Raw genomic sequence first — 14,826 nt, forward strand, 5'->3', positions numbered from 1 at the left:
GTTCAAAAGTTCAATTTTTCAGCACTCAATTTTCTTCACAGTCCAACTCTCACATCCATACATGACCACTGGAAAAACCATAGCCTTGACTAGACGGACCTTCGTTGGCAAAGTAATGTCTCTGCTTTTTAATATGCTATCTAGGTTGATCATAACTTTCCTTCCAAGGAGTAAGCGTCTTTTAATTGCATGGCTGCAATCACCATCTGCAGTGATTTTGGAGCCCAGAAAAATAAAGTCTGACACTGTTTCCACTGTTTCCCCATCTATTTCCCGTGAAGTGATGGGACCAGATGCCATGATCTTAGTTTTCTGAATGTTGAGCTTTAAGCCAACTTTTTCCCTCTCCTCTTTCACTGTCATCAAGAGGCTTTTTAGTTCCCCTTCACTTTCTGCCATAAGGGTGGTGTCATCTGCATATCTGAGGTTATTGATATTTCTCCCGGCAATCTTGATTCCAGCTTGTGCTTCTTCCAGCCAAGCGTTTCTCATGATGTACTCTGCATATAAGTTAAATAAGCAGGGTGACAATATACAGCCTTGAGATACTCCTTTTCCTATTTGGAACCAGTCTGTTGTTCCATGTCCAGTTCTAACTGTTGCTTCCTGACCTGCATATAGGTTTCTCAAGAGGTGAGTCAGGTGGTCTTGTATTCCCATCTCTTTCAGAATTTTCCACAGTTTATTGTGATCCATACAGTCAAAGGCTTTGGCATAGTCAATAAAGCAGAAATAGATGTTTTACTGGAACTCTCTTGCTTTTTCGATGATCCAGAGGATGTTGACCATGTGATCTCTTGTTCCTCTGCCTTTTCTAAAACCAGCTTGATCATCTGGAAGTTCACGGTTCACATATTGCTGAAGCCTGGCTTGGAGAATTTTGAGCATTACTTTACTAGCATGTGAGATGAGTGCAATTTTGCGGTAGTTTGAGCATTCTTTGGGATTGCCTTTCTTTGTGATTGGAATGAAAACTGACCTTTTCCAGTTCTGTGGCCACTGCTAAGTTTTCCAAATTTGCTGGCATATTGAGTGCAGCACTTTCACAGCATCATCTTTCAGGATTTGAAATAGCTCAACTGGAATTCCATGACCTCTACTAGCTTTGTTTGTAGTGATGCTTTCTAAGGCCCACCTGACTTCACACTCAAGGACGTCTGGCTCTAGGTGAGAGATCACACCAACCTGAACAGCATATTAAAAAGCAGAGACATTGCTTTGCCAACAAAGGTCCGTCTAGTCAAGGCTATGGTTTTTCCAGTAGTCATGTATGGATGTGAGAGTTGGACTATAAAGAAAGCTGAGTGCAGAAGAATTGATGCTTTTGAACTGTGGTGCTGGAGAAGACTCTTGAGAGTCCCTTGGACTACAAGGAGATCCAACCAGTCCATCCTAAAGGAGATCAGTCCTGAGTGTTCATTGGTAGGACTGATGTTGAAGCTGAAACTCCAATACTTTGGCCACCTTATGTGAAGAGCTGACTCATTTGAAAAGACCCTGATGCTGGGAAAGATTGAGGGCAGGAGGAGAAGGGGACAACAGAGGATGAGATGGTTGGATGGCGTCACCGACTTAGTGGACATAGGTTTGGGTGGACTCCAGGAGTTGGTGATTTACAGGGAGGCCTGGCATACTGCGGTTCATGGGGTTGCAACAAGTCGGACACAACTGAGCAACTGAACTGAAATAACAAGTAAGAGTGTGACCATATTATCCTCTCCAGGTGCCACAAGTCCATTTTCCTCTCCTCATTCAAAGGAAATTTATATATAGTTAACTATGTCCTCTATTCTTAGTGTAAGCAGCAGTCTCTGTGTAAATGTGAAAACCAATACAAGTAGTCAAACTTAAAATCTGAAATATCTCTCTGCCTACTGGTATCAGCTTTGAAAGTCCTAGATAGAAAGTAGTGGCCACATATGGCCACTTAAATTTTAAGTAATTTAAGTTCAATAATTACCAAACTTACAATAAAGCTAAATTAATCAAAACAGTGTGGTACTGACATAAATAGACATAGAGATGAATGAAATAGAGTAATCAGCCCATAAATACACCTTTGAATATGCATTCAAATGATTTGGATGCCAAGGTCATTCAATGAGGAAAGGGTATTCTTTTCAATAAATGGTGTTGAGAAAATTGAATATCCACATTCAAAACAATGAAGTTAGACCCTTACCTAATACTGTATAAAAATTAACTCAAAGTAAATCAAACACCTAAATGCAAATGCCAAAACTATAAGGGTTTTAGAAGAAAGCATAGGGCAAAATTTCATGACATTGGATTTGGCAATGATTTTTTTTTGGCCAGGACACCAAAAGCACAAACAACAAAAGAAAAAAATCAACGAATTGCATTACATCAAAATTTAAAACTCTTGTGCTTCAAAGGACACTATTAACAAGGTGAAAATGCAACCCATAAAATGGGAGAAGATATTTGCAAATCATATATCTGATAATGGGTTAATATCCATAATACAAAAAGAACTCCTACAACCCAAAAAACATAAAAGCAAACAATCCAGTATAAAAATGGACATGCGGAGGGGGGCTTCCTCGGTGGATCAGTTGTAAAGAATCTGCCTGCCAATGCCAGAAACATAGGTTTGATCCCTGGTCTGGAAAGATTCCACATGCCATGGGGCAACTAAGCCCAGGCACCACAACTATTGAGCCTGTGCTCTAGAGCCCAGGAGCCGCAGCTACTGAAGCCTGCGCACCCTGGAGCCTGTGCTCCTCAACAAGAGAGGCCACCACAATGAGAAGCCCTAGCATCGAAACTAGAGAGTAGGCTTCACTCACCACAGCTAGAGAAAAGCAACAAAGACCCAGGACAGCCAAAATAAATAGATAAATAAAATTATTTTTCAAATGGACAAAGGACTTAAATATTTCTCCAAAGAAGATATAAATGGCCAATGAGCTCATGAAAAGATGCCGAAAGTCACAAATGCAAGGGAAAACCAAAATGAGGTTTCATTTCACGCCTATTAGGTGAGAAATTGGAACTTTGCCCACTGCTAGTGGGAATGTAAAATGGTACAGCCCCTATGGAAAACATGGCTTGTCTTTAAAAATTAAAAATAGAATTATCAAATGTAATGCAGCAATTCCACTTCTGGGCATGCACCCAAACTAACAGAAAGTAGAGGTTTGAATAGGTATTTGTACACCCATATTCATAGCAGCATAATTCACAATAGACAAAAAGTGGAAACAACCCATCATCAGATAAACTGGATAAACAAAATCTCATGTATACATACAATGGAATATTATTCTACCTCTAAATGGAAGGAAATTCTGACACATGTTACAAAGTAGATGAACCTAAAGAACTCTATGGTGGGTGAAATAAGCCAGTCACAACAAGACAAACACTGTATGATTCCAATTACATGTGGTACCTAGATGGTAGTTATCAGAGGCTGGGCAAGGAACTATTGAGAATTGTTGAATGAATATGAACTTCCAGTTTGGGAAGATGATAAAGTCCTAGAGATGGATGTTAGTCATGCTTGCACAATCATGTGGATACACTTAGTGCCAGTGAATTGCACACTTGAAAATAGTTAAAATGGTAAATTTTGTCATGTATCTTTCACTGCAATGTTAAAAATATGCTGCTGCCTATCGCCAGACTATCCTCCAGAAAATGAGTTCATACACTCCTAGCACTAGCACAGAACATCAGTCTTTTTACTCTGCACTTTTGATTGCAAGGGGAAAAAATGATCAGTTTTATCAATCTCCAGGCCAGTGAGTTAAAGCAGATAATCAGAATGAATTCTTAACTGGTGGCTCAGACAGTGAAGAACCTGCCCGCAATGCGAGAGACCTGGGTTCGATCCCTGGGTTGGGAGGATCCTCTAGCGGAGTGCATGGCAACCCACTCCACTATTCCCGCCTGGAGAGTCCCCATGGACAGAGGTTCTTGGCGGGTTACAGTCCACAGGGTCGCAGAGTCAGACACGAATGAACGCCTAAGCACACCACAGCACAGCTTGACAACCAAGACGCTGGGTGAGAAAAAAACGTGGTGATAAGAAAGATATTTTAATAACCCGATTCTTAATACTGCAAAGGAAATATAGCGATGGTCCTCTGATTTCTGCATACAATGTAAGCGCCAAAAAAAAATGGCGAGTACAGTACGGCCTTGTAATATCACTTTAATTTCCGGGCAAAGCTGTTTCCTGCAGTTAACAAAAAACCAGACACCCCGCGGGAGCACCTTCAGGGTAACGCCCTGCCCTCAAGATCTGTCCACCCAAGGGGAAGGGGCGGGGCTGGCGGTAGTACGCCTGCGCGGACCCCCCAGGTGCGGGAGTGGCCGCTCTAGGCAGCGGGGAGGGCGCAGGGTTCAGGCGGGTGGGGAACGACTGCTGTCTCTCCTCTATGGTCGCGGGCAGGCGGGGTACCCTCCTCCGCAGTCAGTCCAAGGTTATTTCCGGAAGTGGAGCGGCTCTCTCTTCCTCTGTGTCCGCGAAGGGGCCCAGGCAGGGGTCTACGGCCAGGTTGGCCAAGAGCGCAGAGGTAAGAAGCGGCTTGGCGGAGGGTAGCCAGGGTGCGGCCGGGCTCGATTTTGGGTGTGGAAGGAGGCGGTGGAGGACGGGCTCGGAGGAGGTGGGCGGGATCTCCCCTCCCAGACCTGGGTTCTGTGCAGCTTCAGCCCTGGCTTTGGGGCGCGGACGCCCACTTGGCCAGCTTCTTCATCCTTCCCAAGAGTCCCACCTCGGCAAGCCGGTTCCTGGACCTCACCTGTGTTCCCTCCCGGGTCACAATCTGAGCCTGTAGTTTCTGGACCTCCCTACGGCGAGACGGAGAGGACGTGGCTGCCTCACACCTTGGAGGGAGATGACCAGGACCCCGCCCCCGGGAGCGCGGGCCGCACCCTGCGACAGCGCGTGCGGAATTGACCGGGCTCCAGATAGACGCCAGGCTGGGCTTCAGATCTAATTAGCCGGCTGCGTTCTGGCCCCAGGGCTGAACGAATGATCCCGTTTTAGAAGAGGATAAGGGACTCGCGGAAAGGAAAAGTGAAACCCAGAGTCACACTCCCAACTCTTGTGATTCTGACTTCGTGGCTTAGAAAACTGCACTTATGCAAAAGAGAGTTTTCTTTATTTAAAAAAAAAAAGGCAAAAGAGAATCAGGCCGTGTCTGATAGGGGATCTTTGGCGGGGCAGAAGGCGGCCCTCCAACTTTGGTGGGGAGAAGGAGCCTGGTGCTGTCTTGCCCTCCGCAGTCCTCGTTGGGTCCTCCCCACCGAAGCCCATTGGCCAGTCCTTGGCCAGACCTTGTAGATGGTCTTGATGACATGCTCTGAAACGCCAATGGGAAGGAGTTTTACTACCTTCCACACCTGGTACACGTCCCAGAGCAGACGCGCAAGAGTGCACGTGTGTGTTGGGTTCGGTTTGGTTTGTTCTTGTCACAGCTGTCTTGTAAACAAGCCCACCTAGGGACGTACAAACCCATGTGCTCTGTGTTTCCCTGCAGATGGCTATAAACTTGATGGAAACATTGAGCTGCTCCAGGGCAGTTTTTTTTTTTTTTTTTTTATGTTCCGGTATTTGGCACCGGTACTACCTACCTAGCTGGCACTAAATAAACACCACTATTAATAATTCTGTTAATGCCAATCAGTCATACAGCAGATTTTCTGACTATCTGTAGAGAGAAATCAGTCATTTAAGCCTCCTTCAAAGGAACTGTTATTATCCTGAACTTAGAAATGGGAAATAGAGGCTCAGAGGAGATAGATGGACTGTGTCACTCTTAAAATGGTACTATTTCAATTATACTAACGTCTCCAGGTTAATCATAGTCTAGGAGATGAGAAAACATGCACAAATGAAAGTTACATTAGTGCACAGAGGCAGGAAGGGTTAATTTGAGCTATGAGGAAGGTTAGTCATTAAAGATTTTCGAGTGATGGTTGATTTGGGTCTTGTCAGTTGGACATTTTTCACCCAGAGATGGTGTGGAGCTGTGTTACAGACAGAACAATGTGGGGAAAGCGCAGGAATTAACAGGTGGGACTAGAGTATCACCTCTGAGTAGGTGAGTAGCAGCAGGTGATCAGGATAACTTAACTTTGCACTTACTGTGTGCCAGGCACTATCTGAGTGCTGTGAGTGCATTAGTTCATTTAATCCTGTCAACAACCCTATCAGGGAGTTACTATCCATATCCCCATTTTACAGATTAAGAAACTGAGGCACAGACAGGTTAAGTAACTTGCCTGAGGTCACACAACTAATAATTGGAGTCATTGGGATTTGGCACTAGTCATTCTGGCCCCAGAGTTTGTGCTCTTAGTTTAAAAATTCTGTTGATTGCAGCTGGGCCGTAAAGATTCTTAAATGACCATCGGTTTTATACTGTCACAGTTGGAAAGGTTTTGAGTAAAGGAAGGACTTGATCAGGATTTTGCTCCAGGAGGATGATTGGGACTGGAGAGAGGAGGGATTGGAGAGGAGAGGAAATGAAATTGGAAATATTATTTAAACTTGATTTTGTTACTGTCTTGCCTCAACTTTGTGTGAAACATATACTTAGGATTGTAAGTGTTTATTTGTATGTAACAGCTCTCAGTTCCCAAACATCCATGTAAGTAAGATCTGTGACAACCTAGAGGGGCGGGATAGGGTGAGAAGTGGGAGGGAGGTTTAAGAAGGAGGGAACATATGTATGTCTATGGTTGATTAATGTTGATGTATGGCAGAAACCAACACAATATTGTAAAGCAATTATCCTTCAATTAAAAATAACTTTTTGTGTGTGTGTAAAGAATATTCTAAGGGGCTTCTTTAAAAGGAGCATTCCTGGGCCTCTCTGCCAGATATCTTTGTTTGAGCCCACCAAACTTCTCGGTTGATTCTGGCAGAGGTTCTAAGAAATTTCTGTGATAGAAATCAAAGGTTTGTGGGTTCTATTTTCAGCTCCAAATACCTAGAACTCAGCTTTGTGCCAGCCACTCTCAGGTACGATGATAGAATTCTCTGATTTGGTTCCTGACCTTTAAGAGCTCAGGATTTGGTTGGAGAAGCACAGGTTGCTTAACCAGCAGTGTGCAAAACCTGAAAAGGATTCATGAATTTAGAAATGTGTGAGTCATAATGGGATAGTTTACAGACCAGTAGCTATGGTATGGGTTAGTGGTGACCACCAGTAGTTTTTGATCACTTTCTAAATTATTGGACATCTCCAGTGTTTGATACAAGATAAGTCATTTATTTGCACATCCTCCTCAGACCCTGCGCTGTGTGCTCTTGTCTTGCACAGCATCATTCCAGGGCAGTAAGTCACAGGGCCTCCCGAGTGTAGGCAGCAAGACAGTCTCCAGTTACATAGAATCACTGGGATGTTGTAAGTGTCCCAGATCTTTTTCTTCCCCCATGGATTTTCAGACAGTCGTACCCTGTCAGTTAGCTATTTCTTTGGGAGAATATACATAAGGTTGGGGTGATAAATACCTTGGGCTAATTATTCCCTAGCAGTTGTTTTCTATCAGTTGTACCAACAGACCTAACCCATGAGCTGGCTGGCTACCTTTGCCCTAGTGATTCCTGACCCTGTTGAGACAGAAAATCTGTCTCTTTGGAGTTGGAAAAACACAGAGTTTTATACAGTAAGAGCCTGGAAGTGCTTCTCTTATGTTGATGAAAGCCAGTTTCCAACACCTGCAAGAAGTATTTACCACGTTCTCTTTTTATTGCCGCTTCTGATCTTTGCTTTGCTTACATTTGGACTCGTTTCTCTGTATCTCATAATCACGAGAAATGGGTAGTCTCTCTTTGGACATTTGATAATTTCTGTAGTGTTCTGCTAGTGTCTACAGTGGTGTCCCCAGGGCTGGACTTGGGGTGCCAGAAATGGGGTACACCCAAACACCATCACCCCTACTTCTCTTGTGAATATTTCTGCTTGTTTATCTCCTAGGTGGAAGAGCATGCTCGCCCTAACAGCCTCAAGCTGCAGTTCTTGTTCTGAAATGCAGTGATGTCAGATTCTGGTTTGAATTTCTCGGCTTCGCGGTGGCGCCCCTATGATGTGGCCTAGGCTGATGAAGTGTTACGAGGACAGGCTTTCCTTGAGACCATGATTTAAAACCTGACCCAGAATTCCCTGGCTTCCACTGCAGGAGGCATGGGTTTGATCCCTGGTCGGGGAACTAGGATCCCACATGCTCCACCGTGCAGCCAAAAAAGAGAAAAAGTAAGAAAGAAAAGAAATTTGTGTTGTCTGAAAAAAAAAACAAAAAAATATGACTCTGTCCTATACCAGTTAGGTCTCCAGTTTCTCATCATTAAATGGAGGTGATCGTAATAATTATCCCATAAGATTATTATACCTCTCACATTTATATAAGGGCTCAATCAATATTAGCAATTGTCATTATTCTCTGTTGTTGGGCAGTATGTAATGGGAAGAAATAACCTAACTAGAGACCCATCTAAAGCCAAAATCTTTGTATTCTTGCAGCCAACATCTCTGCTAAGAAATAGTTGAAATCATATTTTTCAGGCTGGAATCCCAATACATTAGCTCTTCAAAGACTTATTCCTAAAATGTTCATTATGTATTACAGTCACAATCAGTGTTTTGTTGAGTGAAGAAGTAGAACCGTAATTTCACTGAACTAAGCAGCTTGATAATTTCACTTTCTAAACAATTAGCAGTCATCACATAGCAAGGTCTTTAGAAGCTAAGGTATAAAAATTCTTAAACTGAAAATTAATGCATTCTTTGAGACTCAATAAAAATCATTAATTAATATAATGTTACTGAGGGACTAAAGAATGAAGCAGGCTATTTGCAGGGCCCCTGCCTTCTCCTGGAGAGCAGGCCTCCAGGTAAATCCATAGATGAGCACTTGACAAGCAACTTTCCTTCCAGGGACAGAGTAGCCAAATTCGTTCCAGGGTCTTTAGTTACATAGAATTGTTGGGACATTATGTGTCCCAGCTCTTTTTTCTCCCCATGGATTTTCAGACAGTTGTACCCTGTCAGTTAGGTATTTCTTGGGAGAATATACATAGCTTTGGGGTAATAGATATCTTGTGATAATTATTTTCTAGCAATTGTTTCCTATCAGTTGTGCCAACAGACCTAACCCATGAACATTTTAGAAAATGTCAGCTGTGCAGTTTGTTCATGTGCTTATATTCATGTCATATTTCACATATTAATGCTTTCTAAGGTTTTATGCCATTTCTTGACATGGCAACTTTAGAGATTGTGTGCTGCTCAGGAAGTCTTGTCTCTTCAAGTGTTAAAAAGTTACAGGGTAGAGAATTCCCGGGCACTTAGTGGTTAGGACTGTGTGCTTCCACTGTGGAGGGCACAGGTTCAATCCCTCATTGGGGAACTAAGATCCCACATGCTGTGAGATGCAGCCAAAAACATAATACAAAATTTTTAAAATGTCCATGTCTCTTGCAATAAAAGCAGATGTGGTCATTTTAATAAATAAAAGTTACATGGTAGAGGAAGTTGTTGGTTGTATGGCATGGGCAGAAAAGCTACCACCTTAGCAATTCTTCACATGAATGGATTGACAAATGTCACCTGCTGGAACGTGATGTGGAAGAAGGGACCATGAGCACTTCCTATGTGCTGTCTTCTCAGTTCTGAGGCCAGTCCTGTCGCATCAGCAGCAGTAACCCCATTGCTTATGTCTGGTGATGTGAGCCTTGGGGACGATGAATAATTTGCCTGTGATCTCATGGCTGGTAATGAAGCCAGGAATCAGAATCTGTCTTCTGATTTTAAAACTGAGGTGTAAAAAAAAAAAAAGAAAAAACTGAGGTGTATTACTCTGTCCCTCAGAACCAGGAATAGGTAAGACCTCCAAAAAATTAAGTGTTTTAAAGGCCTCTACTGAAATATTTGATAAATAAGTGCTAGGTCTGTGAGGATATGATGAGAATAAAGCCAGCTTAGGATTTTTAAGCTTGACCCCTGCCCTCAATGCACAGCTGTTCACACACAGAATCTGCTGCGTCTAAAGCAGAATAGAAGGGGTAACGTAGAAAAATGTGAGGAAGACCTCATAAGTAACCACCCGACAGCAGAGAAAGAGAAAAACTCTAAGCCCATAGACCTCCAGAAGCTTTCTAGCCTAAAAGGCCAGTCAACCCAGAAATGTCACACACTCATGGTGGACCCAGAAGGCAGCACCTTACCGAACAAGTTATGAAAACACAAACAGCCACTGGAATCCAGCAGCTAATGGAAGTGAGGAAACCAGCTGGGTGAAGACTGCAGCTCCCTCTGAAGCGGGCAGCGGCTCAGATACATAGCTTCAGCAGATTCTTAACACACAAAAGGAGCGCCCAGGGTTGCCAGATCTTCTGAATTTTCAGAAGCAGCCAGGAATCTGGATTTGCCTGTGAAATCAGATTGTTTTAAATGCTGGCATCAAATTCAGTAGAAAGTGGGAGAGGAGGAGGAGAAAGAAAAGCACCTCGTGAAAATTGCCTGTCTGAAGACCAGATGTTGGGACTTGGTGGTCCAGTGATTAAGACTCTGCGCTTCCAGTACAGATTCGATCCCTGGCCATCCCACATACTGTGCGGCTGGAAGAAGAAAAAAAAGACCAGGCGGTGCCTCTGTTGAAGCTGCTGGGTTGAGGAGGACGGCTGCTCTTGACAGTAATGCTGCGTCACTCTGGAGAGCTCACCTGGGTTCATTACAGCCACCTAGGAAGCTGTGGGGAGCAGTGGGGGTTACATTAATAAAGCCCTTATCTCACTGGATTATCAGTGGTTCTTAGCCTTATCTGAGTCTTGGTCCGCTTTGCATGCTATGCATACTGAGTCAATGCAGTCATATCTGACTCTTTGCAACCCCATGGATGTAGCCCACCAGGCTCCTCTGTCCATGGGATTCTCCAGGCAGGAATACTAGAGTGGGTTGCCATTTCCTTCCTTCTCCAGGGGATTTTCCTGACCCATGTCTCCTGCACTGGCAGGAGGGTTCTTTACCCCTAGTGCTACCTGAGAAGCCCTAAGAGAGTAAATAAAAACCTAGATTTCCTTCAGGAAAACACTCATGTAGACAAGCACAAACTTGGCCTGTGATTTCAGAGTGTGCCCTGACCCCTCGAAGCACCGATACAGACATCAGTTGAAGAGCCAACTTCACCTGTTAGAAACCGCAGCTCTTCAGAGTGACTCAGTGCAGAGGTCTTCAGTTCTGTGGTGTCCAGGCTGTTGTTTTTAACTTGTCTCTGTTTGCAGTTTTGCAGGCTTTTCCAACTCAGGCATTTTTTTCCCACTAGTTTTAAGCAAGGTAATCAACACTGGTCTTGTCATGCAATGATTAAGCACAAACCAAAGTGTCTCCATGTGGACAGGGCACTGGGACTGGGGTGGAAGGCTTCTCGCCCCAGTCCTAACCACATCCCCCCAGACTTCTCTGAGACCATGACAGAGGAAGAGCAGCAGGCTGTGGGTGTGTTCTCACACGTGCTTCCCTGCGAAGGAGCTCAGCCAGCAAAGCAGCCTGTTGCTATGTGTGCGGAGTTTGTAGAGAATCGTCATAAACATCCTCAAAGAGGCCTTTGCAGTGCAGGGGGTTGTTTCTCCAAGTCAAAAGGCCACAGCTGGGAACTTTAGTATCTGAGCTAGATTTTTATCACCTAGGAGGCACTTTACTCCTTTTGCTTTCCTGTTGCTTTCTTTAGTAGAAAAAAACCCAAATACTTATACAAAAATAGCAGAAAAGATCAGTTGAATTCAGTTAAGTTGTGCACCCTATCTCTGTTAACTTCCAGTTTTTCAATTTAGAGTAAAATGAAACGAGCAGAATTCCTAAGAAGTAATCAAAGTCCATGCAGTTTCTAATTTGTCGAAGACAATTAAAAAAGAGTTGGTGGCCACCTCAGCTTTTCCAAACATGACTTGTAAAATACACTTTTGATATCTTATTTTCTCTCATGAGAAACAACTTTCAGATCTAATAAACTAAGAATTATTGGTGCATTCTAGTTTTAAAAGGTGAGAAATTTATTTCCATATATGTTGCCATTTCAAATGACTTCGAGATCCACACACTTGGCCTCGCCCTTACCTCACAACTACGGTTTCATATCTCCACATGCTCACTAGGCAGTTCTTGGAAATTTTGTCATCATCTCAAACTCAACCCTTCCGAAATTCGACTTACCTTGTCTTCAAGCCGGGCCCCATTAGTTTACAGGGACTCTTTTTTTTTTTTTTTTTTTTAATGTATTTACTCAGTTGTGCCAGAGCTTTAGTTGCAGCATGCAGGCTCTTAGTTGGAGCACGTGGGATCTAGTTCCCTGACCAGGAATTGAACCAGGGCCCCCTGCATCAGGAGTGCAGAATGTTAACCACAGGACCACAAGGAAAGTCCCTGCTGTGACCCATTTCTATCAGCAGAACCGTCTACTTCCCCAGTTCTAGAACCTAGACAACCTCTTTAATCATTCTTCTCTCTAGTCACCAAAGCTCAGAAATGACTTTTGTAATATCTCTTGCATAGATTGATCTCTTTCTTTGCATTTTCATGTTTGTCACCATAGTTGCAGAAGTAACAGCACCTCCCTTCTACCTTGTCCCAGCCAGCCCACCTTCCTGATGAGATTTATCATCCTCAAGCACTGGAACGAGTAGCCTGTCCTTTCTCCAGTGGATCTTCTGGACCCAGGAATCAAACCGGGGTCTCCTGCATTGCAGGTGGATTCTTTACCAGCTGAACTACCAGGGAAGCCCACTCCTCAAGCGCAGCTTTACTGATTTCATTTGCCTCCAAAACCTTTATGTGCCCTCATCCGCCCCCCTGTCGTGAACCAAGCATGGGACACAGGGCTGTGTCAGACCTGTATCTCCTGGTGTGTCACTCGCTGCTCCCCAGGAAGCACCAAGAATAGCGCCCAGACCAGGCCATCTCTTCTCACCCTGTGCAGCCCTCACCAGAAGCCTCTGTATCCTGCCTCCAACAGTGAATGTAGATGTGCTCGTGAATGCACTTCAAGTGCCCACCAATGCCCAGCTCCTTGGTGATGCTCAGTAGCTAAAAATGGTCCAGTGATTATTTCCTGGGATAACTCTGTCCACATGGTAGTTGTTTAATTAGTGTTGGACAAATAAAGGAATCACTTTATCAAAATGATGATTCCTTTCTCTGAAAACCTGTATATATGAGCTCTCTCATGTAATTTGAAGAGACTGCCCAGAGGAAAGCAGAAAATGTTTAAATGTTTCTTAAACATACAGATAAGACTTCCCTGTCCAGTGGTTAAGAATCTGCCTGCCAATGCAGGGGACACCAGTTCAGTCTTGATTCGGGAAGATTGCACATGCCACAGGGCAGCTTGAGCCTATGAACCTCAACTACTGAAGCCTGCAATACCTGCCACGCTCGAGCTTGAGCTTGGCAACAAGAAGCCACCACAGGGAGAAACCTGCACGCCACACGAGGAAGCCCTCTCTTGCCACAGCTAGGGAAAGCCCAAACAGCAGTGCAGACCCAGTGCAGCCAAAAATAAATAAAATTCAGTTAACTTTTTTAAACTTTTTAAAAACATACAAATAATCAGCAAATTGGTTTATTTTTATGATTTTCTCTGTGTTTTCACAGTTATAACATCATTTTCATTAAGAACAGCTTAATAAATGCAGAAAACCAAAACCAAAAAAATCATGATCCTCTCCCACCCAACAAAGCAACTACTAACATTGTTCCGTCGCCGAGTCATGTCTAATTCTTCTCAACCCCATGGACTGCAGCACGCCAGGCTTCCCTGTCCCTCACCATCTCGTGGAGTTTGCCCAAGTTCATGTCCATTGAATCAGTGATGCCATCCAACCATCTCATCCTCTGTCACCCCCTTCTCTGCTTGCCCTCAGTCTTTCCCAGCATCAGGGTCTTTTCCAATGAGTTGGCTGTTTGCACCAGGTATTGCCAAAGTATTGGAGCTTCAGTATCAGTTCTTCCAAAGGGTATTCACAGTTGATTTCCTTTAGTATTGACTGGTTTGATCTCCTTGCTGTCCAAGGGACTCTCAAAAGTCTTCTCCAACACCACAGTTCAAAAGCATCAATTCTTCAGCTCTCTCCCTTCTTTATGGTCCAGCTCTCACATCCATATATGACTACTGGAAAGACCATAGCCTACTGACATTAGGTTGGTGCAAACGTAATTGTGGTTTAATTAAAGTTGTGAATTTTAAATCATTATAACTAGGCTCAAACGCATCATTATTAATTAAAACAGGAACCATTACAATCAACACCACTTTTGCCAATGAGCAATAAGTATGTTTATTCCTGTAGCATAAACATCTGTGCTTCAGGATTTGACAAACTCTTTGAAAGCATTTTTTGCCTCCTGCTGGTTTGTGGAAGCATTTTCCCTGCAAAAAGTTGTTGAGATGCTTGAAGAAGTGGTAAATCGGTTGACAAAAGCTCAGGTGAATATGGTCAATGAGACAGAAGTTCATAGCGCAATTTGTTCAACTTTTGAAGCATTGGTTGCTGGGTGTTGTCATGGAGAAGAACTGGGCCCTTTCTGTTGACCAATGCTGACTGTAGGCATTGCAGTTTGCAGTGCATCTCATTGATTTGCTGAGCATACTTCTCAGATGTAATTATTTCTTAGGGATTCAGAAAGCTGTAGTGGATCAGATGGGCAGCAGACCACCAAAGAGTGGCCATGATTTGTATTCTCATGTTTATAGATTTTCTTGTTTAAAATAGTGTGATCATGCTTAATTTAAAATTTGTGCCCTGTAAAAAGTGATACAATTCCCTGAAAATCAGAGAAATTGTTACCATTTATGGTC

At 43.5% G+C, this 14,826-nt stretch overlaps 1 protein-coding gene and 1 long non-coding RNA gene across 4 annotated transcripts in view; one reads left to right on the forward strand and one right to left on the reverse strand.

Moving 5' to 3' along the window:
- The first annotated feature begins 4,202 nt into the window (after positions 1-4,202).
- Positions 4,203-14,826, forward strand: part of BFAR (bifunctional apoptosis regulator) — a 29,149-nt gene continuing 18,525 nt past the window's right edge. The window contains exons 1-2 of one of the 3 annotated variants that reach the window (XM_043914374.1): positions 4,210-4,544; positions 7,956-8,231. The gene's annotated coding sequence lies outside the window, so the exon portion shown is untranslated. Of the gene's footprint in view, positions 4,545-7,955; positions 8,232-14,826 lie in introns of all 3 variants that reach the window. The other 2 variants (XM_043914376.1, XM_043914373.1) reach the window with 2 other exon arrangements.
- LOC122701437 lies at positions 9,659-10,592 on the reverse strand. The gene is made up of 3 exons (XR_006343083.1): positions 10,483-10,592; positions 10,202-10,405; positions 9,659-9,790 (listed from the first exon to the last, which is right to left on the reverse strand). It is a non-coding gene; the product is annotated as an uncharacterized LOC122701437 (long non-coding RNA).

Source organism: Cervus elaphus, chromosome 10, assembly GCF_910594005.1.
Source record: "Cervus elaphus chromosome 10, mCerEla1.1, whole genome shotgun sequence".
Classification (NCBI taxonomy): Eukaryota; Metazoa; Chordata; class Mammalia; order Artiodactyla; family Cervidae; genus Cervus; species Cervus elaphus.